Below are 19,162 nucleotides of genomic sequence, written 5' to 3'. Positions count from 1 at the left end.
TTTTTATTTGTTAATGGGATGTGGGGTCGCTGGCTGGGGTAACATTTATTGCCCATCCCTGAGAGTATTTAACAGTCAACCACATTGCTGTGGATCTGGAGTCACAGGTGGGCCAGACCGGGTAAGGACGGCAGATTTCCTTCCCGAAAGGACATTAGTGAACCTGGTGAGGTTTTACGAGAATTGACAATTGTTTCATAGTCACCTTCAGACTTTTCATTTCAGATCTTTACTGATTTCAAATTTCACCATCTGCCCTGGTGGGATTTGAACCCAGGTCCCCAGAGTATGACTCTGGGTCTTCGGATAACTTGTCCAGCGGCAACCCCACTGCCTCCCCAAGGCAGTCAGTCATACTCAATCCAGGCTTTTAACTCATACTTTGCCAGATACTAATAATATAGCTGCAACTCCTATATTCATCAGACAGAAGATGAGGGGCCTGTGTGACTCCCCCCACAGCCGACGAGCTGGGTCTGTGTGACTCCCCCCACAGCCGACGAGCGGGGTCTGTGTGACTCCCCCCACAGCCGACGAGCTAGGTCTGTGCGACTCCCCCTACAGCCGACGAGCTGGGTCTGCGCGACTCCCCCCACAGCCGACGAGCTGGGTCTGTGTGACTCCCCCCACAGCCGATTAGCTGGGTTTGCGCGACTCACCCAGCCTATGAACTGGGTCTGTGCGACTCCCGCCACAGTCGATGAGCTGGGTCTGTGTGACTCCCCCCACAGCTGACGAGCTAGGTCTGTGCGACTCCCCCCACAGCCGACGAGCTGGGTCTGCGAGACTCCCCCCACAGCCGACGAGCTGGGTCTGTGTGACTCCCCCCATAGCCGATTAGCTGGGTTTGCGCGGCTCACCCAGCCAATGAGCTGGGTCTGTGCGACTCCCGCCACAGTCGATGAGCTGGGTCTGTGTGATTCCCCCCACAGCCGATGAGCTGAGTCTGTGTGATTCCCGCCACAAACAATGAGCTGGGTCTGTGTGACTCCCCACACAGCCGACGAGCTGGGTCTGTGTGACTCCCCCCACAGCCGATGAGCTGGGTCTGTGTAACCCCCGCCACAGCCGATGAGCTGGGTGTGTGTGATTCCCGCCACAGTCGATGAGCTGGGTCTGTGTGATTCCCCCCACAGCCGATGAGCTGGGTCTGTGAGACTCCCGCCACAATCGATGAGCTGGGTCTGTGTGACTCCCCACACAGCCGACGAGCTGGATTGTGTGACTCCCCCCACAGCCGACGAGCTGGGTCTGTGTAACTCCCCCCCCACAGCCGATGAGCTGGGTCTGTGTGAATCCCCTCACAGCCGATGAGCTGGGTCTGTGTGACTCCCGCCACAGTCGATGAGCTGGTTCTGTGTGACTCCCCCCACAGCTGATGAGCTGGGTCTGTGTGACTCCGCTCACAGCTGACGAGCTGGGTCTGTGTGACTCCCCCCACAGCCGATTAGCTGGGTTTGCGTGACTCACCCAGCCAATGAGCTGGGTCTGTGCGACTCCCGCCACAATCGATGAGCTGGGTTTGTGTGATTCCCCCCACAGCCGATGAGCTGGGTCTGTGTGATTCCCGCCACAATTAATGAGCTGGGTCTGTGTGACTCCCCCCACAGCCGACGAGCTGGGTCTGTCTGACTCCCCCCACAGCCGATGAGCTGGGTCTGTGTAACCCCCACCACAGCCGATGAGCTGGGTCTGTGTAATTCCCGCCACAGTCGATGAGCTGGGTCTGTGTGATTCCCCCCACAGCCTATGAGCTGGGTCTGTGTGATTCCCGCCACAATCAATGAGCTGGGTCTGTGTGACTCCCCACACAGCCGACGAGCTGGGTCTGTGTGACTCCCCCCACAGCCGATGAGCTGGGTCTGTGTAACCCCCACCACAGCCGATGAGCTGGGTCTGTGTGATTCCCGCCACAGTCGATGAGCTGGGTCTGTGTGATTCCCCCCACAGCCGATGAGCTGGGTCTGTGTGACTCCCCCCACAGCCGACGAGCGGGGTCTGTGTGACTCCCCCCACAGCCGACGAGCTAGGTCTGTGCGACTCCCCCTACAGCCGACGAGCTGGGTCTGCGCGACTCCCCCCACAGCCGACGAGCTGGGTCTGTGTGACTCCCCCCACAGCCGATTAGCTGGGTTTGCGCGACTCACCCAGCCTATGAACTGGGTCTGTGCGACTCCCGCCACAGTCGATGAGCTGGGTCTGTGTGACTCCCCCCACAGCTGACGAGCTAGGTCTGTGCGACTCCCCCCACAGCCGACGAGCTGGGTCTGCGAGACTCCCCCCACAGCCGACGAGCTGGGTCTGTGTGACTCCCCCCATAGCCGATTAGCTGGGTTTGCGCGACTCACCCAGCCAATGAGCTGGGTCTGTGCGACTCCCGCCACAGTCGATGAGCTGGGTCTGTGTGATTCCCCCCACAGCCGATGAGCTGAGTCTGTGTGATTCCCGCCACAATCAATGAGCTGGGTCTGTGTGACTCCCCACACAGCCGACGAGCTGGGTCTGTGTGACTCCCCCCACAGCCGATGAGCTGGGTCTGTGTAACCCCCGCCACAGCCGATGAGCTGGGTGTGTGTGATTCCTGCCACAGTCGATGAGCTGGGTCTGTGTGATTCCCCCCACAGCCGATGAGCTGGGTCTGTGAGACTCCCGCCACAATCGATGAGCTGGGTCTGTGTGACTCCCCACACAGCCGACGAGCTGGATTGTGTGACTCCCCCCACAGCCGACGAGCTGGGTCTGTGTAACTCCCCCCCCACAGCCGATGAGCTGGGTCTGTGTGAATCCCCTCACAGCCGATGAGCTGGGTCTGTGTGACTCCCGCCACAGTCGATGAGCTGGTTCTGTGTGACTCCCCCCACAGCTGATGAGCTGGGTCTGTGTGACTCCGCTCACAGCCAATGAGCTGGGTCTGTGCGACTCCCGCCACAATCGATGAGCTGGGTTTGTGTGATTCCCCCCACAGCCGATGAGCTGGGTCTGTGTGATTCCCGCCACAATTAATGAGCTGTGTCTGTGTGACTCCCCCCACAGCCGACGAGCTGGGTCTGTCTGACTCCCCCCACAGCCGATGAGCTGGGTCTGTGTAACCCCCACCACAGCCGATGAGCTGGGTCTGTGTGATTCCCGCCACAGTCGATGAGCTGGGTCTGTGTGATTCCCCCCACAGCCTATGAGCTGGGTCTGTGTGATTCCCGCCACAATCAATGAGCTGGGTCTGTGTGACTCCCCACACAGCCGACGAGCTGGGTCTGTGTGACTCCCCCCACAGCCGATGAGCTGGGTCTGTGTAACCCCCACCACAGCCGATGAGCTGGGTCTGTGTGATTCCCGCCACAGTCGATGAGCTGGGTCTGTGTGATTCCCCCCACAGCCGATGAGCTGGGTCTGTGTGACTCTCACCACAATCGATGAGCTGGGTCTGTGTGACTCCCCACACAGCCGACGAGCTGGGTCTGTGTGACTCACCCCACAGCCGATGAGCTGGGTCTGTGTGACTCCCGCCACAGCCGATGAGCTGGGTCTGTGTGACTCCCCCCACAGTCGATGAGCCGGGTCTGTGTGACTCCCCCCACAGTTGATGAGCTGTGTCTGTGTGACTCCCGCCACAGTCGATGAGCTGGGTCTGTGTGACTCCCGCCACAGCCGATGAGCTAGGTAGGTGCGATTCCCCCACAGTCGATGCATTGGTTCTGTGTGATTGCCCTACAACCCATGAGCTGGGTCTTTGTGACTCCCCCCACAGTCGATGAGCTGGTTCTGTGTGACCCCCTCCCCACAGTCGATGAGCTGGGTCTGTGTTGTTGCTAATTGTGTTTCTCTTAACTTGGCTTTGAAGGTGGCGGCCAATATGGTCGCCTTCCTTAATCCTAATTACGTTTGCTCTAGAGTCGCCAGGTATCTTTCGACACCGCCACGAGGTTCAAACCGAATACTGATCAAAGACTCGACACACCAGTTAGTAAGTTCAAACTCAATGCTCATTCATTTACACACAGTGAAATATACTCATGCATAAAACTCTACAAACTAAACTATCACTATTACTAAAGCCTATACTTAGCTTCGGGCGCCCACTCAGTCAGAGGAACAATGGCCGTTGTTCGGTTCTGAGGCTGCTGGGGTCGAATTGGTACGGAATAACAGTGTCTGTCTCATAGCGAGCGTTGACCTTGGACTTACTTGTTCTGACGTTGCTGTTGGGCAGGTCTCTCCTCGGTGAGAGCCGGGGCCGCAAGAGAGCGATTCTCTCTTGGGGGATTCTTCTTATACCCAAAAGGGGGCTTTGCGCGCTTTTGGGCGGGCCTTGAACTTGGCCCCAATTAATTGGGCCGTTTCCCAATCGTTCCTGTTGATTTCCTCCAATAGAGGGGTGGGTGCCCTGATGGCTGGGCGTGTCCTAGGTGGCCTTGGCCTGCTTTGTTCTGGTCTCCTCTGGCACCGGGGTGTCTGCCTTAGTATCGGTTACTTAAATGTTATTCTTTTGTCCCCGGAGATGGCTCATTAGTCTGGTAATGGTTTTGCAGTGTCGGTCTTGTCTGGGAGCTACGGCTCCAATCACCAGACAAACTCTGCACCTGCTTGCTTTCTCAGTATTGTCCATTCTCCCTGCAATCTTTGCAAAGTGTCCATTTTGTAATCGGGAAGTGGCCATCCCAGATGGCTACAGTGTGACTCCCCCCACAGCCGATGAGCTGGGTCTGTGTGACTCCCCCCACAGCCGATGAGCTGGGTCTGTGTCACCCCCTCCCCCACAGTCGATGAGTTGGGTCTGTGTGACTCCCCCCACAGTCGATGAGCTGGGTCTTTGTGACTCCCCCCACAGTCGATGAGCTGGGTCTGTGTGACCCCCCTCCCCCACAGTCGATGAGCTGGGTCTATGTGACTCCCCCCACAGTCGATGAGCTGGGTCTGTGTGACTCCCCCCACAGTCGATGAGCTTGGTCTGTGTGACTCCCCCCACAGTCGATGAGCTGGGTCTGTGTGACTTCCCCCACAGTCGATGAGCTAGGTCTGTGTGACTCCCCCCTCAGTCGATGAGCTGGGTTTGTGTGACCCCCCCCCCACAGTCGATGAGCTGGGTCTGTGTGACTCCCCCCACAGTCGATGAGCTAGGTAGGTGTGATTCCTCCACAGTCGAAGCGTTGGTTCTGTGTGATTGCCCTACAACCCATGAGCTGGGTCTTTGTGACTCCCCCCACAGTCGATGAGCTGGTTCTGTGTGATCCCCTCCCCAACAGTCGATGAGGTGGGTCTGTGTGACTTCCCCCACAGTCGATGAGCTGGGTCTGTGTCACCCCCTCCCCCACAGTCGATGAGTTGGGTCTGTGTGACTCCCCCCACAGCCGATGAGCTGGTTCTGTGTGATCCCCTCCCCAACAGTCGATGAGGTGGGTCTGTGTGACTTCCCCCACAGTCGATGAGCTGGGTCTGTGTCACCCCCTCCCCCACAGTCGATGAGTTGGGTCTGTGTGACTCCCCCCACAGCCGATGAGCTGGGTCTGTGTGACTCCCCCCGCAGTCGATGAGCTGGGTCAGTGTGACTCCCCCCGCAGTCGATGAGCTGGGTCTGTGTGACTCCCCCCGCAGTCGATGAGCTGGGTCTGTGTGACTCCCCCCACAGTCGATGAGCTGGGTCTGTGTGACTCCCCCCACAGTTGATGAGCTGGGTCTGTGTGACCCCCCCCACAGCCGATGAGCTGGGTCTGTGTGACTTCCCCCACAGTCGATGAGCTGGGACTGTGTGACTCACCCCACAGTCGATGAGCTGGGACTGTGTGACTTCCCCCACAGTCGATGAGCTGGGTCTGTGTGACTCCCCCCACAGTCGATGAGCTGGGTCTGTGTGACTCCCCCCACAGTCGATGAGCTGGGTCTGTGTAACTCCCCCCACAGTCGATGAGCTGGGTCTGTGTGACTCCCCCCGCAATCGATGAGCTAGGTCTGTGTGACTCCCCCCACAGTCGATGAGCTGGGTCTGTGTAACTCCCCCCACAGTCGATGAGCTGGGTATGCGTGACTCCCCCTCCTGATCTCCTTAGACCAGGCGTCCTGGTGGGCCTGGTTCAGATTGATGATGCAGTGCGATGCCTGGGCACATACGGCATCTGTCATCGGGTAAATGCTCCTGTGGGTGGACAGGTCCCAGCTGAAGCCCTGGAATGTGTCGGAGGCATAAAATTTCAGGGCGCCCGTCACCGTGACGGCCACCGGGAGAGAGTGTCCTCCACGGTGCCAGGTGCGCCAGAGTCGGCAGGTGCAGTCTGGGAGCTCTGACTCTCGCTGGGTGCACGGGAGCCGGGACGAGGCGGGCATGCCGGGGCTGAGGGACTGGCAAGGCCCCTGCCCTGAGATGGGGCAGTGTGCCGGGAACGGTGCCAGAGGCCATGGTGCATGTGCCCTTTATTTAGGGGTTAGCTTTGTTCGCAGCCTGCTTCCTCTGCTGTGGGGCTGGGCTTCTGAGCGGAGCGGTTTTGCCAGCGGAGGGACGGCGAGCGTGGCCGTGCCCATCCCGTTGCTGATAGTGCTGGGGTCTGAGGGTTTCTGCGGGGAGGGCCAGCTGGCTGGGTCCCTGCAAAACCAGACGTTCTCCGAGCACACACTGAATACGCTGAGCAGTGAGCAGGCAGGAGGGATGCAAGGAGGTGTATTTATTTATTTTTAACAAATGTTTTATTCAAGTTTTTCCAATCAGCGTTATTACATAACAGAAATAGAAATACAGATAGTAATAAAAAATAACAATAAGCTTACAATAAAACTACTCACACAACAGAAATTTATTTTTTAAACAGAACGAGGTGGGTTTTGTCTCCTTGCCCAACTGAAATGAAAATGAAATGAAAATCGCTTATTGTCACAAGTAGGCTTCAAATGAAGTTACTGTGAAAAGCCCCTAGTCGCCACATTCCGGCGCCTGTTCAGGGAGGCTGGGAGGGCAACTCACATTGTATCAACAGTACCCCCCCCCCCCACCTGGACCCCCCTCCCCACCCCCAGAATGCTGCTGCTGCTGACACTTACTGCTCCCCTAGAAAGTCGCGGAAAGGTTGCCACCGCCGGGAGAACCCCATCAAGGACCCTCTCAAGGCAAACTTTATTCGCTCCAGGCTGAGGAACCCCGCCATGTCGCTAACCCAGGTCTCCACACTCGGGGGATTCGAGTCCCTCCACATTAGCAAGATCCGTCTCCGGGCTACCAGGGAGACAAAGGCCAGAACCTGGGCCTCTTTCGCTTCCTGCACTCCCGGATCCTCCGACACCCCAAGTATCGCTACCGCTGGACTCGCCTTCACCCGAGCGTCCAAAATCCTGGACATCACCCTCGCAAACCCCTGCCAGAATCCTTTAAGCGCCGGGCATGCCCAAAACATATGGGCATGATTCGCCGGACTCCCCGCACACCTCGGGCTCCTGCCCTCCACCCCAAAAAACCTATTCATTCTTGCCGCCGTTATATGCGCCCGATGCACCGCCTTAAACTGGATTAATCCGAGCCTGGCACATGATGAGGAACGCATTCCCCGGGGGCAGGCCGAACTTCTCCTCCAGCGCCTGCATGCTGGGGAAAACCCCATCTATAAACAGGTCCCCCATCCTCCTAATACCTGCCCTATGCCAGCCTTGGTACCCCCCATCCAACCTACCCAGAGCAAATCTGTGGTTATTCCGTATCGGGGTCCACACCGAGGCCCCCTCCTCTCCCCTGTGTCTCCTCCACTGCTCCCAGATCCTCAGTGCCCCCGTCACCACCGGACTAGTGGTGTATCGCGCCGGCGGGAACGGCAGCGGAGTTGTAACAAGTGCCCCTAGACTGGTGCCTCTACACGACGATGCCCCCAACCCCCCCCCCCCCCCCGCCGCCCCCTCCTCCATCATCCATTTCCTGATCATGGCCACATTGGCCGCCCAGTAATAACCGCAGAAGTTCGGCAGAGCCAGTCCTCCACCCTCCCCCCCCCCCGGCTACGCTCCAAGAATACCCTTTTGACTCGCGGGGTTTTATTCGCCCACACAAATCCCGCAACAATCCGATTCACCCGCTTAAAGAAGGATTTGGGGGTGAAAATGGGGAGGCACTGAAACACGAAGAGGAACCTGGGGAGAACCGCCATCTTCACAGTCTGCACCCGTCCCGCCAGGGAAAGCGGGAGCATATCCCACCTTTTAAACTCTCCCTCCATCTGCTCCACTCGCCGGGTTAAGTTGAGCCTGTGCAGGGCATCCCAGTTCCTGGCCACTTGTATCCCCAAGTACCGAAAGCTCCTCTCCGCTATCCTGAGCGGGAGCTCCCTCAGTCTCTCCCCCTGGCCCCGCGCGTGGACCACGAACAGCTCACTCTTCCCCACGTTCAACTTATACCCCGAGAGCCTCCCGAAGTCCCCCAGGATCCGCATGACATCCCCCATCCCCTCTAACGGGTCCGAAATAGACAACAGCAGGTCATCCGCGTAGAGGGAGACCCGGTGCTCCTCCCCTCCGCGCACCAGCCCCCTCCAGTCCCCCGAAGTCCTGAGCGCAATGGCCAACGGCTCGATTGCCAGGGCAAACAGCAACGGGGACAGGGGACACCCCTGTCTCGTCCCCCGGTGCAGCCTGAAATATTCCGACCTTAGCTGGTTTGTGGACACACTCGCTGCCTGCCCTTAACAAACCCCGTCTGGTCCTCCCCAATCACTCCCGGGACACAGTCCTCTATTCTGGTGGCCAGAATCTTTGCCAACAGCTAGCTATCCACGTTCAGGAGCGATATCGGCCTGTGGGACCCACACTGAAGCGGATCCTTCTCCTTCTTCAGGATAAGCGAGATCAATGCCTGCGACATTGATGGAGAGAGGATCACTTTCTTCTTTGCCTCATTGAAGGTTCTCATCAGGAGTGGGCTCAGCAGCTCCGAGAACTTCTTGTAAAATTCTACAGGGAAGTCATCCGGGCCTGGGGCCTTGCCCGTCTGCATGCCTGCCAGCCCCCTGACTACCTCCTCCAACCCAATCGGGGCCCCCAGGCCCTGCACCCGCTCTGCTTCCACCCTTGGGAACCTCAACCGGTCCGTGAACCGCCTCATCCCTTTCCCCTCCCCGGGGGGTTCCGACTTGTATAACCTCCCGTAGAACTCCCTGAAGACTTCATTGACCCTCTCTGGGCTCAGCACCAGGTTGCCTTCCCTATCCCGCACTCCCCAATCTCTCTGGCCACCTCCCTCCTGCGCAGCTGGTGCGCCAACATCCTACTCGCCTTCTCCCCATACTCATAAACTGCCCCCTTCGCTTTCCTCAGCTCCGCCTTCCCCGTGGACAGCAAGTCAAACTCCGCCTGTAATTTCTGGCGCTCGTTCAACAGCCCCCCTCTGGGGCCTCCGCGTAACTCCTATCTACCCTGAGTATCTCTCCCACCAGTCTCTCCCTCTCCGCCCTCTCCTTCTTCTCTCTATGGGACCTATTGGAGATTAACTCTCCCCTAATGACCGCCTTCAGAGCCTCCCAAACCACTGCCCCCGTCACCTCTCCTGTGTCATTCGCTCCCACATAATTCTCAATACTCCTCCTTATCCGCCCGCACACCTCCTCATCCGCCAGCAGCCCCACATCCAGTCGCCAGAGAGGGCGCTGACCCCATTCCGCCCCCTGTCGCAGGTCCACCCAGTGCGGGGCATGGTCCGAGACCGCAATGGCCGAGTATTCGACCCCCTCCACCCTCGGGATTAACGCCCTACTCAACACAAAGAAGTCTATTCGCGAATAGACTTTGTGGACATGGGAGAAAAAGGAAAACTCCTTCGTCCTTGGCCGCGTAAACCTCCAGGGGGTCCACTCGCCCCACCTGGCCCATGAACTCCCACAAGGCCTTTGCCGCCGCCGGCCTCTTTCCCGTTCTGGACTTGGAACGATCCAAGCTCGGATCCAAGACCGTATTAAAGTCCCCTCCCATTATCAGGTGACTTATCTCCGGGATCCTACCCAACACGCGCCTCATAAAGTCCGCACCGTCCCAGTTCGGGGCATATACATTCACTAACACCACCCAGGCCCCCTGCTGCTTGCCACTCCCAATGATATACCTGCCCCCCTTGTCCGCCACAATGCTCCCCCCCTCAAACGCCACTCGTTTACTGACCAAAATGGCCACCCCGCTGGTCTTGGAGTCGAACCCCGAGTGAAACACCTGTCCCACCCATCCTTTCCTCAGCCTCGTCTGGTCCGCGAGCTTTAAGTGCGTCTCTTGCAACATGGCCACGTCCGCCTTCAACCCCTTTATATGCGAGAACACGCGGGACCGCTTGACCGGCCCATTCAGGCCCCTCACGTTCCACGTGATCAGCCTGGTCGGGTGGGGGGGGGGTGACCCCCCCCCCCCCCCCCACCCCGCCGACTAGCCATCTGCCTTTTTCGGCCAGGCTGGCTGGCTCCGAATGCAGAACAAGGCCAACGGCGCGGGTTCAATTCCCGTACCGGCCTTGGCGCCCAGACCTCGCTCGTAAATACTCGCGCCAATTCACACTCGCGTGACTCCCGCCTGAGAGGGGTGGAGCGGAGCATCGCGGAGGGGTGGAGCCCGTGACCAACCCGCTAATGACGTTAAAATCCATGCAAGTGACGGATTTGCCGGGGACCACTGGCATTAACCTCAGTGACGCCGCCAGCGAGGGGCTGGAGCACGGCGTCAGAATTCGCAGCCGTGGCAAATTCCGATTCTGGGCCCTATTTCCCCGTTAAAGAGTGTCAGTCCCAAACTAATCACTCGTCTCCACACAGCCCTGCATCAATCCCTCCAAATACTGCCACAGTCCCACTCGATTCCCATTGCCCTGGAGTAACTGCCCTGCTACCCAGTACCAGCAATCCCAAATGATTCCCGCCGTCCCACACTTAGCTATCAGCCCTTTCATGATATGCAAACACATCCATGAAATGAGATGAGATGAAAATCGCTTATTGTCACAAGTAGGCTTCAAATGAAGTTACTGTGAAAAGCCCCTAGTCGCCACATTCCGGTGCCTGTTCGGGGAGGCCGGGACGGGAATCGAACCGTGCTGCTGGCCTGCCTTGGTCTGCTTTCAAAGCCAGCGATTGAGCCCAGTGAGCTAAACCAGCCCCTATTGGATATACAGGCAGGCACAAACAAGCAGCTAATGGACACAGAGAACAGGACATGACCAATAAGCAGGCAGGACACTCAGGGGTGGGACCTGACTCTAAAAGACACGAGGCACTCACACTCCGCCTCTTTCCACGGATGGACATCTAGAGTCAGTCGAGGGTGTTGTTACAATCACACACCCCCACCACGTGGCTAAGGGCTAGTCTGGTTCAGTCAGGCAGAGTGACCGCACTTAAGTCAGCAGAGAGTCGAACTCGCAGAGAACTGTGCTATTAGTTCAATAAACCTGATTGAACTGACTTCAAAGGTCTGGAGTATCTTTCTGATCTAAGCTGCACCCAGTTGCAGCCCGTGTTAGACCTGTGTACCGAGCACGACAAGCCCAGCATCAAGCCCAAGACAATTTGGCGGTTTCTCAATAGGGTCATCTGCAATTGATAGCCTTTTCGGGATATACCACTTGGCAGGGCGGCGGTGCGACCCCATGGACTGGGTGTTGCCTTTTCATCTTCCGTGCCTGTTTCTGTGTCAGGAAAGTCACTCTGTTTATATGTCATTCATTTTTAAGTGACTGGTTTTAAAAATTAACGAATGGGATGTCGGTGAGGGGGTGGCGTAGAGGGTACTGTCACTGGAGACCCAGGGTAATGCTCTCGAAACCTGGGTTCAAATCCCACCCTGGGAGATGGTGCAATTTGAGTTCAATGAAAATCTGGAATTCAAAGTCAAATGATGAACGTGAAACCATTTTCGATTGTCGTTAAAAACTCACCTGGTTCACCAATGTCCTTGAGGGAAGGAAATCTGCCGTCCTTACCCGGTCTGGCCTACCTGTGACTCCAGACCCGCAGTAATGCAGTTGACTCTTACCTGCCCTCTCAAGGGATGGCCCAACCTTCAACATCCATGCCCCATGGACGAATTAAAAGCAAATTTGGCTGGGCCAACATTTATTGTCCATCTGTTGTTGTCCCTGACAATGGACGGTAGAGTAAGCACAGTGGGTATCGCTGTTGCTTCGCAGCGACTGGGTCCCGGGTTCGATTCCCGGCTTGGGTCGCTGTCCGTGCGGAGTCTGCACGTTCCCCCGCCCCCCTCCGTGTCTGCGTGGGTTTCCTCCGGGTGCTCCGGTTTCCTCCCACACGTCCCGCAAGACGTGCGGTGAGGTAATTTGGACATTCCGAATTCTCGCTCTGTGTACCCGAACAGGCGCCGGAATGTGGCGACTAGGGGCTTTTCTCAGTGAGTTCATTGCAGTGTCAATGTAAGCCTGCTTGTGACAATGAAGATTATTTTTATTATGTGGTGGTGAGTTGTCTTTTCGAACCACTGCAGTCTCTAAGCTGTAGGTACACCTGGATAGTGCTGCCTTAACAACCTTGGCGAGTTCCTGCCGTGCATCTTGTGGATGGGACACACGGCTGACACTGTGCGTCGGTGGGGGGGGGGGAGTGAACGTTTGTGGAAGGGGAGCAATCAAGCGGGGCTGCTTTGTCCTGGATGGTGTCGAGCTTCTCGAGTGTTGTTGGAGCTGCGCTCACCCAGGCAAGTGGAGAGTATTCCCTCGCACTCCTGACTTGTGCCTTGTCGATGGTCCAGTAAAAAGTCTTACAACGGCAGGATAAAGTCCAACAGGTTTGTTTCGAATCACTAGCTTTCGGAGCACTGCTCCTTCCTCAGGTGAATGAAGAGGTAGGTTCCAGAAACATATATATAGACAAAGTCAAAGGTGCCAGACAATGCTTAGAATGTGAGCATTTGCAGGTAATTAAGTCTTTACAGATCCAGAGAGAGGGGTAGCCCCAGGTTAAAGAGGTGTGAATTGTCTCAAGCCAGGACAGTTGGTAGGATTTCGCAAGCCCAGGCCAGATGGTGGGGGGTGAATGTAATGCGACATGAATCCCAGGTCCCGTTCTGGTGATGAGGCGTTCTGCCAGATGACTCTGGCAGTCTGCTCAGGGAACCATCCAACGTCCTCCACGGTCTCCTTTTCCCTGAGGGCCTCGAGGACATTACGTGCTGACCACTGCTTCATTGCCTTGTGGTCAAAGGTGTTTTTCTTCAAAAACTTTTCCACGAAGGACAGGTGGTACGGTACGGTCCAACTACTTGGAGCGTTCCGCGGCAATGAGGCCAGGCCCATCCTTCGTAACACCGGGGACAGGTAGACCCTCAGTATGTAGTGCCACTTGGTGTTTGCATACTGGGGGTCCACGCACAGCTTGATGCAGCTGGACACAAAGGTGGCCAACAGGATGAGGGAGGCGTTGGGTACGTTCCGCCTTCCCTTATCCAGAGGTTTGTACATGGTGTCCCTTCGGACACGGTCCATCTTGGATTTCCAGATGAATTTGAAGATGGCTCGGGTGACTGCTGTGGCGTAGGGTCGGGTTATGGGCCAGACCTTCGCCACGTGCAGTAGCACCGAGAGTACCTCACACCTGATGACCAGGGTTTTGCCCGCAATGGAGAGGGAGCGTTGCTCCCACCAGCCCAGTTGCTGCCTTGCCTTTGCTATGCGCCCCTCCCAGGTTTTGATGCACGCCCCAGCAGCTCCGAACCATATCCCCAGCACCTTCAGGTAATCTGACCTGACAGTGAAGGGGACAAAGGACCGGTCGGCCCAGTTCCCAAAGAACATGGCCTCGCTCTTGCCGCGGTTTATCTTGGCTCCCGAGGCCAGTTCAAACTGGTCGCAGGTGGTCAAGAGCCTGCGCACAGACGCAGGATCCGAGCAGAAGACGGCAACGTCGTCCATGTACAGGGAGGCCTTGACTTGCATGCCTCCACTGCCTGGGATCGTCACTCCTCTTATGCCCGGATCCCTCCTGATGGACTCGGCAAAAGGTTCTATGCAGCACACAAAAAGGGCAGAGGAGAGAGGGCAGCCCTGCCTGACTCCGGATTTGATCTGGAACTTTTCTGATTCCCACCCATTGATTGAGACTGCGCTATAGATGTTGGTGTAGAGCAGTTTGATCCAATTGCGAATTCCCTCCCCAAACCCCATTTTGGAGAGCACATCCATCATGTAGGTGTGCGATATTCTGTCAAAAGCCTTCTCCTGGTCAAGGCTGATGAGGCAGGTGTCCACCCTCCTGTCCTGCACGTAGGCGATCGTATCCCTGAGTAGCACGAGGCTATCAGAGATCTTCATGCCGGGTACAGCACAGGTCTGGTCAGGGTGGATCACCGACTCCTGAGCAGACCTGACCCGATTGGCGATGACCTTGGCTAGAATTTTGTAATCCACATTCAACAGTGAAATGGGTCGCCAATTTCGAATTTCTTCCCTTTCCCCCTTCTGCTTGTAGGTGAGGGTGATGATGCCTTTCCTCATGGACTCTGACATGCTGCCTTCCAGAAGCATACTCTCGTACACTTCCAGCAGGTCTGGGCCCATCCAGTCCCATAGAGCCGAATACAACTCAACCGGTAAGCCGTCGCTTCCGGGAGTCTTACTCGTCTCGAAGGACTTGACGGCCTTTGTCAGCTCATCCAGAGTTAGTGGTTTGTCCAGGTTTTCCAGCTCGCTGTCGCCTATGACCTCCGTGATAGTCGACAGGAAGGTCTGGGAAACAGTGCTATCTGTTGGCTTCAGGTCATACAGTCTGGCATAAAAGGATTGGCTGATCCTCAGGATGTCAGACTGCGATGACTTTACAGAGCCATCGTCAGAACGCCTCATCACCAGAACTTTCAAACAAGCACCAAGACCTAGCTTGGCTGGTGGTGAGAAGGGCCCTCCCTGTCAGATTCTTCATGCACACCCGAAGGCTCTGCGCCAATGCACGCTGCCCTCGGAGTGGCTGAGGGGGAAATGAGACGGTCACCCACCTCCTTGTGGAATGTGCCTTTGCAAAGAAGGTCTGGGGAGAGATGCAGTGGTATTTGTCAAGGTTTATCCCGAACAGATCTGTGACACAGGACTCTGTGCTCTACGGACTGTTTCCAGGGACACACACCGAGACAAACATCAACTGCTGCTGGAAGGTCATCAACTCGGCGAAAGACGTTCTTTGGTCTGCCTGAAACTTGCTGATCTTCCAGTGCAAAGAATTGTCCTCGACCGAGTGTTGCAGACTGGCACATTCCAAGGTCCAGGACTACGTGCTGAGGGACGCACTCAAGCTTGGGGCAGCTGCCGCCAAGGCGCAATGGTGAAAGACCACTGTGTAAGGTCTTTCCAGCAAATGTACACCAAGGGGCGGGTAACAGTGTAAAGCCCCTCGGTCTGGGCCATTAACACTCCAATGTATAAAACAAACATGACAATGTAAATATTTAAGAAGGAATTGTAATGTAAAGAGTGATATGTGTATAATATCAAAATTGAATGGAAGAAAGTCAAGGCAATGTGTAGCTCTGACGGAAATGTACAGTCAAGACAATTCGAAATGCTCTGTAATCCTTATGATAAATTTTATGAATAAAGTATATTTTTTTGAATTAAAATTTTAAAAAATGTAAAAATGAATCCCAGGTCCCGGTTGAGGCTATTCTGCACGTTGACACTACTTTTCTGCACACTGACCTTAGCTACGCCTGGTAACGACATCATCATCCTGTGAGTGGGAATGAATCTGAAAGAATCACTCGACAACAGTTTATTGATGTTACCCCGGCGGGGAGCGGGTTTCTGGTGATCCAGATACTTCTCCATCGAACAAAGAAATTCATCAATATTTAGACTATTTCAGCGGTTACTCAACTCATCCCTGCTGGACGCAATCCAATTACAGTAGTTATAGATGACATATATCGACCTTTTGGAGCAATGAAATTAATTATTGGGCATCAGCAGACTGCATGATCGACTCATGGACCGCTGGGGGGTTACGTATGGTCTTGTGACTGATAGAACATAGAACATAGAACAATACAGCGCAGTACAGGCCCTTCGGCCCACGATGTTGCACCGAAACAAAAGCCATCTAACCTACACTATGCCATTATCATCCATATGCTTATCCAATAAACTTTTAAATGCCCTCAATGTTGGCGAGTTCACTACTGTAGCAGGTAGGGCATTCCACGGCCTCACCACTCTTTGCGTAAAGAACCTACCTCTGACCTCTGTCCTATATCTATTACCCCTCAGTTTAAAGTTATGTCCCCTCGTGCTAGCCATTTCCATCCGCGGGAGAAGACTCTCACTGTCCACCCTATCCAACCCCCTGATCATTTTGTGTGCCTCTATTAAGTCTCCTCTTAACCTTCTTCTCTCTAACGAAAACAACCTCAAGTCCATCAGCCTTTCCTCATAAGATTTTCCCTCCATACCAGGCAACATCCTGGTAAATCTCCTCTGCACCCACTCCAAAGCTTCCACGTCCTTCCTATAATGCGGTGACCAGAACTGTACGCAATACTCCAAATGCGGCCGTACCAGAGTTCTGTACAGCTGCAACATGACCTCCCGACTCCGGAACTCAATCCCTCTACCAATAAAGGCCAACACTCCATAGGCCTTCTTCACAACCCTATCAACCTGGGTGGCAACTTTCAGGGATCTATGTACATGGACACCTAGATCCCTCTGCTCATCCACACTTTCAAGAACTTTACCATTAGCCAAATATTCCGCATTCCTGTTATTCCTTCCAAAGTGAATCACCTCACACTTCTCTACATTAAACTCCATTTGCCACCTCTCAGCCCAGCTCTGCAGCTTATCTATGTCCCTCTGTAACCTGCTACATCCTTCCGCACTATCGACAACACCACCGACTTTAGTGTCGTCTGCAAATTTACTCACCCACCCTTCTGCGCCCTCCTCTAGGTCATTGATAAAAACGACAAACAGGATGCGTAATCAATTACTCTCGAGACAAGGTGAGTCATAACTAATAGGCTTTAATCTGCTAGAACTCTTCCCCAGCAGCTTCGATACAGACAGTGAAGGCTGCTGGGACGGCATTGGTTCTTATACTATGCCTCTCAGGGCGGAGCTATGTACATCAGCCAATGGTAGACTCCTGGGTCTAGCCAATGGTCATCCACCTCTCAGGTACCTCAATACCTGGTATCACCACATTCACCCCCTGTTAAAAAGAGCCCGGCGGGGTGATGGCCAGCGTTAATGTCGCCTTTCACATGGTAGGACCAGGTATGGAGGTGCCGTGATGTCGAGTGTAATAGCAAAGTGTTCATGGTGCAGCAATCATTCGATCGGGTGGCCTGGTCGTCCTTCTGGAGCGTCTGGGCTCCGGTGGTGATCCTGATGGGGGCCCCGGCGGTTGCGACTCCGGGAACGTGGTGTCGTCCTCCCAGGCAGCTTCGTCACCCCTAGGCAGCGCTGTTGGAGCGAAAAGTGGGCAGGGGGGACGGGCGCCTGTATGGGGCGTCGGTGCTTGTTCGGGCCTAGGTAGGGGTGGCGGGAGTACTGGCCGTCCGGTCAGGTGCTGCGGGGAGGGTGGGGGTGGGGGCATTGGTGCGGGTGCGCGTGGGGCTCCGGCGGGCGGCAGGTCCCAAAGAGAGACCGTGTCTTGGCGGCCGTCGGGGAACGCTACGTAGGCGTACTGGGGGTTGGCGTGCAGCAGGTGGACCCTCTCGACCAACGGGTCCGACTTGTGCGCCCTCACATGTTTCCACAGCAGGATGGGTCCGGGTGTCGCTAGCCAGGTTGGGAGCGAGGTCCCGGAGGAGGACTTCCTGGGGAAAACAAGGAGACGTTCGTGAGGTGTCTGGTTTGTGGTAGTACAGAGCAGCGACCGGATGGAGTGAAGGGCCACCGGGAGGACGTCCCGCCAGCGGGAGACTGGGAGATTCCTGGACCGAAGGGCCAGCAGGACGGTCTTCCAGACCGTTCCGTTCTCCCTTTCTACCTGCCCGTTTCCCCGGGGGTTGTAACTGGTCGTCCTGCTGGAGGCGATGCCTTTGCTGAGCAGGAATTGATGCAGCTCGTCGCTCATGAAGGAGGACCCCCTATTACTGTGTGTGTATGCAGGGAAACCGAACAGTGTAAAGATACCCTGGAGGGCCTTGATGACGGTGGTTGTGGTCATGTCTGGGCAGGGGATGGCGAATGGGAACCGGGAGTACTTGTCAATCACGTTCAGGAAGTACGTGTTGCGGTCGGTGGAGGGGAGGGGGCCTTTGAAGTCCATGCTGAGGCGTTCAAAGGGACGGGAAGCCTTTATCAGGTGCGCCCTCTCTGGTCGGTAGAAGTGCGGTTTGCACTCGGCACAGATTCAGCAGTCCCTGGTGACGGTCCTGACCTCCTCGATGGAGTAAGGCAGGTTTCGGGTCTTAACGAAATGAAAGAAACGAGTGACCCCCGGGTGGCAGAGGTCCTCGTGGAGGGCTCGGAGGCGGTCTGCTTGTGCGGTGGCACAAGTGCCGCGGGACAGGGCATCAGGAGGCTCGTTCAGCTTCCCAGGACGGTACAAGATCTCGTAATTGTAGGTGGAGAGTTTGATCCTCCACCGCAAGATCTTGTCGTTCTTAATCTTGCCCCGCTGTGCATTATCGAACATGAAGGCCACCGACCGTTGGCCCGTGAGGAGAGTGAATCTTCTGCCGGCCAGGTAATGCTTCCAGTGTCGCACAGCTTCTACTGTGGCCTGGGCCTCCTTTTCGACTGAGGAATGGCCGATTTCGGAAGCGTGGAGGGTATGGGAGAAGAAGGCCACGGGTCTGCCCGCTTGGTTGAGGGTGGCCGCCAGAGCTACGTCGGACGCATCGCTCTCGACCTGGAAGGGGAGGGACTCGTCGATGGCGCGCATCGTGGCTTTTGCGATGTCCGCTTTGATGCGGCTGAAGGCCTGGCGGGCCTCTATCGACAGGGGAAAAACTGTGGATTTGATCAGGGGACGGGCCTTGTCTGCGTAATTGGGGACCCACTGTGCATAATAGCTGAAGAAGGCGAGGCAGCGTTTTAGGGCCTTGGGGCAGTGAGGGAGGGGGAACTCCATGAGGGGGTGCATGCATTCAGGGTCGGGGCCTATGACCCCACTTCGCATTACGTGGCTAGACGGTCGGTGCTAAACACGCATTTATCCTTATTGTAGGTCAGATTAAGGATATTCGCGGTCTGGAGAAATTTACGGAGGTTGGTGTCGTG

This window comes from Scyliorhinus torazame, chromosome 4, assembly GCF_047496885.1.
Source record: "Scyliorhinus torazame isolate Kashiwa2021f chromosome 4, sScyTor2.1, whole genome shotgun sequence".
Classification (NCBI taxonomy): Eukaryota; Metazoa; Chordata; class Chondrichthyes; order Carcharhiniformes; family Scyliorhinidae; genus Scyliorhinus; species Scyliorhinus torazame.
The sequence above is the reverse complement of the archived record's forward strand: the minus strand, read 5'-3'. Positions refer to the sequence as shown.